The following is a 7,904-nucleotide window of genomic DNA, read 5'->3' as shown; positions in this document are numbered from 1 at the left end:
CGAGAGCCTTCCCAGTCGAACAGGCAAGCTCGTTCCTTGTGTAACCGGAGCGGTATTGTTTTTAGTATAACCAAATCCAGATAGCACGGACTACGCCACCTTGGGAATTGCACCCAAGGAAATATTAAAGGAACCCAGGTTCGGTGGTGCAGAGAAAAGACAAGAGTCGTATCATCAAATAAACAAATACTTTTATTTGTGAGGAAAATATTCTACTGGCATCATTTATTCATAATGTAAATCACTGACAAGTTTATTATAATAGGATATATCAATCGTTAAAAGAGCATTCCTCTCAACATGGCTGATTCAAACACTGAATCACATTAAACAAAACATCACAACAGAAATTAATGGAGCGTCCCCACAAAATAAAAACAGAAAATAATAAATACAGAAAGAATATAAACTACAAGGCTAAAGTTTACTTTAGGGGTGGCAAGCTAGCTGTAAACGATTGTGCTCTCAACCATTTATGTGTGCACGGCAAAACAAATAGGAAGAGGTGCTCGAACCCTGGTACTCCAACCTCACAACAAATGTGTTCACCCAGGTGACTAGCCTCCCCCTCGGTACACTCAGCCTTGACTCAAACCAAAAGAAAAAAATAAAGATTAGTGGGTACGATACAAATACAAACATCACAATCACATCAGACACAAATATGATGGACCAGATCAGTTGGTGCACGGATAATGATCCGTCCTACCTCGTCGAGGACCCCGAAATACTCAACAAGGGTTAGATAGACACTACGCGCTGATATACAATTACACCACACAGCCACTATGGCCCAAATCACACTGGTCAAACCAACATCATTAAAGAAATAACAAAATAACCCAAACCATAAAAATGAAAGCAAAACAAAACACAGAAACTGATATCTAGTCACAAAAAAACAAAGGAAATAACCTAATCCTGAAAAACAGCAGCACGACCTGAGTTAACCGTCACGTGGTACGCGAGACTGCAAAACAAAACATAGCAGACAATGATTTACTCCAATCAAAAGATACAAAACATTCACTAAAGCATACATACCACACGAGAATCACACATGTCACGAGGTCAGGATGCACTCGCAAATGTTCTCAACATTCCATGAGCGCTTGACGCAACTCCCAGGGAACGCCGCCGAGACGGCTACAGCCATCACTTCAAAAGGTAAAAACACTCTAAGCACTGTTAAAACCACACAAAACTGTACATAACCTCCGTCACTTACCTCGGCTAACATGACACCAGTAACGAGAAGAGGGGCGGGTATGACAAAGCCTACGTGTTAGGGCTTCCTGTTTACACACTTAAATACACCGGCCCTAATCACCTCATCCACCCATTACCATATAAGGGTAACGAACACAAAACAAAGGAGAGGGAAATTCCCTACAACTACACTTGGTAATACATACCCTTCACATTTTGGGGGGGATAAATTCTACGCTCGCTGTCCTGCGTTCATCTGGCCTTTTTGGGGGGAGTACTCTGGGGTCGGGCCGAATTCCGAGCTCGGAGCCCTCCCCCCGGACAGCAAGCCAAATACGCATTATAATATTACATCAGATTTCATTAATATGTGAACTCGTGAAATGAAGTTTTATGTAACAAAGTTCGGGAGGAGCATGTTCAGGTAATCATCCAATCAGCACAAGAAGAAGCCAGTATAAATAAAGCCTTCCCTTACCTCCTGTCTCATGACTAATTTCTCAGCATCCCGCCACCACCCCATCACCTCACTTTCGGCTGGGTCTACTCATAGATACCTATGAGCTATACATTCACAGGGGGGAGTACTCTGGGGTCGGGCCGAATTCCGAGCTCGGAGCCCTCCCCCCGGACAGCAAGCCAAATACGCATTATATACATCAGATTTCATTAATATGTGAACTCGTGTAACAACCGTATTCTGCTTGCTTCTAATTCCTCTGTCTCACACACTCACGACACCACTCGAACCTTACGAGAAATAATCTTTAATAAAGTTCGGAAAAGTTGAAGCGAATTACAAGGACATTCGCAGGCTTCATTGCACAAGATATGAGAGACGCGCGGTCTGCGTGATGTTACTTTGGTAGTGCGCGGTCTCGCCGGCCGGTATTTTACTTACAAATGTTCTACGAAGGCATCATATGTCTTTTGGAATGCAGTTGGCTTATTTATTAAAAATATGAAAATCACCGACAGAAGCTGCTTTCAATTTACTCACGCGCTTTGCGAAGAGCGTTTGAGCATGCGGCTGTGAGCGACTCAGTCTACGTGGTTAAATGTACTTGCATCTCAAAATGCTTTTATGACGCGAAATTAATGTGACAGTCAGTTATATCTTAAGTTATTAAACAGACAGGACAAACCACATCTTATAATTTCAAAAGAGATGAAAACGTTCAGACAGCCTACTCTTAAATACTGAAAGCACTCTTTGTTTATTGCTTGTAATATTTTTTCCCCTCTTTGTTATTTGTTTTGAAGCTATATTTGTTAAAATTAACATGTAATTGTATTAATTTAGTTTTTAAATGTGTAATTATTATAAGTAGGCCTACTTATAATTATGTAATGAAATATTTTAAGTTTTATTAAGATCAATTAAAGAAAAAAATTTTATCGGCTCATGAGGTGCCTAAAGATTCCCTTCCTTATTTTACAATGATTTATTGCTTGTTTTTGTTGAATAATAGAAAAGATAAAGAGCTTAGAAAAGAATCGCATATTAAATCGCAATCGCAATATTGGTCAAACTAAATCGCAATTAGATTATTTTCCAAAATCGTTCAGCCCTAGTTTTTACCCCTGGCGCCCGAACCCAATCTTTTAAGGCCAAACACTGTCACAATATTATATATCATTGGAAAGCTTACAAACTCAAGATTCAGCCTGTGAAAACCATTTTGAAATTGGACCTTGCCTTACCATAAAAATGGTACTTTAAATTATTTTAGCGAGTTCCTTACCTTAGTGGGTGGTGTCAGGTTTCTTATTACAAAATTTATTTTAACTACTTTATAATAAAAAAAAACTTTTCTAATCTTGACAAAACACACATCATCGGAAAGGTCTGAGACTGTATTGAGACTAAAAATAAATTAATTTGTTACAAAAAACACCCAGTGGCTATTTTTGGTACAGCTCCTAAAGCATTCTTGAATTACAACCATTTAAATTTGGATAGTGCAATATTACATATATTCTCAAAAAGGGGGATGACAGGTTTGTAATATTATGTTTTTTGTTTTGTTTTGCAGCAAAAAATTGTTCATTGGTCCATTTTTCTTGCATTTTTAACTATGCATGAGAAGTTCTTAGTCAATCATTGTCCCTAACATTTTCCAAGGGTACAAATAAACAAGAGATTCTCAGAAATAAAAACAAATAAACATTTAGAATTCATTTTGATTAAATTAAATTAAATTAAAAATGTGACCAGCATACTCAAGACAGACAGGCTGTATCAGTTTAACCTGTAAATTTTATAATTTGTAAAAAAAAAAAAAAAAAAAAAAAAATTACCTCAGAATACAAAGATAGTCAAAAGTAGGGTTAATCCCTTTTTTATACCCAAAAGTGGCAATGTGACTCAGGTGTAACACATATTGTGTAACAAAACGTGCTAAATAACAACATGAACAACATTTTTATCAATTTTCTTTTTCAGCACCTTAAGACAATGTTCATAATTAATGTTAGCAGTGTTAGTATTATTTTTTCAAAAGAAAAGTAAGTTTAATATATATTTACTTATCTCAAAATCTGAATGTCCTGCACCACTGGCAGCCATGTTGGATTTAGGTCAGGCTGACTAATTAATCACAATTTTTTTTAAACAAATCATGTGACCAGCATACTCAAGACAGACCAGGCTGTGATAAATGATAAAAGGATTTGATGAAAAAAATCATTATTACGCCCCAAAAAAGACGACAAAAACTATGTTACACCCAGATCACATTGCCAGTTTTAGGGTTGTGAAATGATAGGCTATTTTCAGTTGTGATTACCTCACTGTGATGACATTATACCAAACTGACTGTACAAGTCCTTCAGTGGCTTAAGCCTGCTAATGGCAGAACCTGGTTATCCTTAAAGGCATAATTCACCCATAATGCATAATTTATGTAACAAGTGCTCACCGTGTGCGGTCTTCAATCCCATGCCTGGCCCGGTTCTGCTCGGGTCTCCTCTACAGAGAGAGGAACATCCAGAGACTGACGCTCCATTTCTACAAAAGTTCATTGAAAGACATTTTGACAATTAAAGCCCAGTCTTCATTATAAACTGTGCCTAATTTTATGGCTCATGTGGTTGAAAAGCATGTAATATTTTGCACATTTTTGAAATATTTTAAATGTTTCCCTGTAATTAACAGATGAAGGAATTCAAAACACTTTAAATTACGAAATTTTTTGAAAATCGCATTTAAAAGTGTCCATTTCTGTTCGCAATTGTGCTGCATTCACTCACAAAAACAAATGTTTTATATATTTACGGTAGGAAATTTACAAAATATCTTCATAGAACACGGTCTTTACTTAATATTCTAATGATTTTTGGCATAAAAGAAAAATATATAATTTTGACCCATACAAAGTATTGTTGGCTATTGCCACAAATATACCCGTGTGACCTGTGACTGGTTTTTTGATCCGGGGTCACATATGTGTCTTGTGTCATTATAACATACAGTTTGTGACTTTACTTTGTCCTGGATTAGCAATCACATTACTATTGTAATAAAATTCGTTTTACTTCAATTACTTGAGCAAAGGAGTTTTGAAAGATACCATATGAGCTATGGTGTCAACCTAGTCTGCTGAACTTTTGTCCCAACCAGTCTGCCTCCTGTCTTTTGGCCTAGGACCAGGTTTTTTTTTTTATTTCATATGTGAAACTGACGCTGAATCAGACCTGATGATTTGGTGTCTTGCTCTGCTTGTGGTAAAGGCTGGTGTGAGTTTTATAAAAGTAAAGTAATTAGTAAATCGAATTACTATACTGCTCATGAATATATGAAAAGTCTAATACAATGGCATCTGTAAGGTAAATTAGATGATTGTGTATATAGCCACTTAGCCATATGACAACAGCATAAACACATAGGATCGGATCGGATAGGATCGGCATTTATATAGCGCTTTCACATGTACTACTGTACACCCAAAGCGCTTTTACAAACCAAATACATAATTGGAAAGGTATTGATCAGCAGAGTAACAGCATGGCAATCTGAAGGCTGTATATGACTCTTGATTTGAAATATTGACCTATCAATCTTTACATTGATGAATTGAATAAGACCTTCATGCCAACTATGCTGTTAAGGTCCAGGCCAACTCAAAATGTATGGCTGACAGCCTGACACAGAGGAAAATATGCTAAATCACATTCACAAAAGAATGAAAGGCTTAAACAATAATACTTAATATAGACTAAGCATGCTTACACACACACATGCACACATTTTGTTTTAGATGTAGATATTTGAAATATATGATGGGTAACACAATGTTTATTGCAAGTGTCCTTTGTAAAATACCATTGTCAGGTTTCACATTACTCATAATGTAGCACAATTGTCAAAACTAATGTTTCAATAGATATGGAGTGATGGATTTTGATCAAATATGATTGTAAATGTTATAATAATGTTGTAATAATGTAATATAATAATATTTTATCATTTCTAAATATGAATTATAGAAACTAGTGCTGTCAAAGTTAGCGCGTTAATAACGCGTTAACGCAAAATCATATTAACGGCACTATTTTTTTTAACGGGCGATTACCGCAGCGCGTGTTTTCTGTTTGACCCGTGGCCCAACCCCTAGTTGGAGAAATGGAGATACACAGTGTTGCCAACTTAGCGACATTGCAGACCCCTTTAGCGATTTTTTTCCCTTCAAAAAAGTGCCCAAACCTTATTTAGTTTCTGAGAATCACCGGTACTGCTCTCCCAGCACCCCCCTCTCTCTCTCTCGCGCGCGCGGCAGAGAGGAGCAGCGCTTTAATTCAGTTAAACACAGATATATGTTGCTTCTCTAATTTTACATGCAAGTATAGCCGAAATCACAACACAAATATTGTCTTTATCTTATGTGTATTTGATTTCATCAGACGACGGCTCGATTATCAGGTTTTTTTTTGCAGATTAACGTCTTGGAAGGGAGAGCTGGTTATGTCTTAATGGGTCGCGTTTCAGTCACTATTTCATATTCATTCCGTTGTTTGACAAAACAAACAGTAAAATATACCAATGAAAACAGTTTTATTCAGAATTTAGCTTCATTAAAATGGGCACAGAGAGAGACAAACTAATGTAATAATAAATAATAAATGTACATTTAGCATTTTCAGAAGAGCTGCCCTGTCATGCAAAAATCTAAACATGTTTGTGTTAGTAAATTGCTCAGTGCAAAGAAAGAGAATAATGGGAACCTGGTATTTCTTTGTTCCTTCTACATGTGTCTAATAGACATGTACAAATTCTTTGAAAAACATCTATGACCTTTGAAACATGTCTCGTCTTCATGCTCTATGTTGACTATGGTTTCAATAATAAACATACATTTGCATAAAGCATCCATATTTATCCATGCCCATGTTGATTTAGAGTATTACAAACCTGAAAAGTTTTAATTTAAGGTACATTTAGAACAAATAAAAAATGTGCGATGAATTGCGATTAATCGCGAGTTAACTCATGACAATCATGTGATTAATCGCGAAAAAAAAATTTAATCGATTGACAGCCCTAATAGAAACACATTAGTAAGTAGTAAGGAAAAAAGACTATTATAACCAGCAGAGGACCACTCATTAGCTTGCTTTCATTTAAATTGAAAATGAGATGTTGCATCTCAAGGGGCTATCCATTAATAAATTGAAATTGAATTTAAATGTGCTGTTTTAAAAGTGTCAGTTTGTCTCCACTAAAGCAAGGCACATTTTCCATGTTAAACATGCTTACACACACACAATTTGTTGTAGATATAGATATTTGAAATAAATGATAGTTAAATAAATGCTTATTTCAGGCCTCCCATTTAAAATATGATTTTCAGGTGTCATTGTAATCATAATGTGATATTGCAAAATATGAACAATTGAAGAGGTAAATATTTACCAAATTTGACACAGATGGGCTCACTCTGAGGACACATAAAATAGAGGGATTGTGCCTCTTGTTGGCGCTATAATAGAACACAACATGAAATTGTCATTGACTTCAATACAGTATTGTGATATAAAATACTATACTTTATGAATGCATTAGCGGAGCTCACCCTCCGATGCTGCCATTTATTACACTGTTGATTTACTATCTATTTCCCTGACCATTTAGTAGTGTACAATATGTGTTCTTTTTTGTGTGTTCATGTCCTTGTGATGTGTGCCTCTTTGTCAGCTAAAAAACAAAAAAACAACCAAATAAACATCAACAAAAACCATAAAAATTCTATAATCCAAGATGACCGCCACCATATGACGTCATAATATGCAAATTAGATGGGAAAATGTAATCCCTACATAAACTTTGGGTCATCCTTAATATTTCTCTAATTTACAGAAAGTCTCTATCTTTTATCACTTTTAAGATATAGCCTTTTGAAATTAAGATGTCAAAATCGAACGTTTTAGGAAAAAACCTCTGGCGCCTAAAGGGTTAAAACAGCAGTTGAGAGCACAGAAAGCTTGCGACCACCGCTGCACTCGCGCTGTAGAATCACCAGCACCGGGAGAGACTTCCTGAAGAAGCACCGACACACTCGCTCGTTGTAATATAACACTCTTCAGAGACATCGACATGAAGACAGATCGGCTCCGAAGCGAAAGACAAGACTTGTGGTGCGTGCATCCCCTTCCGTGTTTATACCCGTGCTGCGGGGCGGAGTGCGAGATGCATATCT

The 7,904-nt window shown here is 36.5% G+C and overlaps 1 long non-coding RNA gene across 1 annotated transcript; it reads right to left on the bottom strand.

Annotated features, from left to right (window-relative positions):
- Positions 1-237: 237 nt before the first annotated feature.
- Positions 238-1,317, bottom strand: LOC309507244. Its single transcript, XR_014209097.1, has 3 exons — positions 1,229-1,317; positions 1,045-1,158; positions 238-970 (listed from the first exon to the last, which is right to left on the bottom strand). It is a non-coding gene; the product is annotated as an uncharacterized lncRNA (long non-coding RNA).
- Positions 1,318-7,904: the final 6,587 nt, after the last annotated feature.

Source organism: Leuciscus leuciscus, assembly GCF_965113295.1.
Source record: "Leuciscus leuciscus genome assembly, chromosome: 10".
NCBI classification, from domain to species: Eukaryota; Metazoa; Chordata; class Actinopteri; order Cypriniformes; family Leuciscidae; genus Leuciscus; species Leuciscus leuciscus.
The sequence above is the reverse complement of the archived record's forward strand: the minus strand, read 5'-3'. Positions and strand labels throughout refer to the sequence as shown.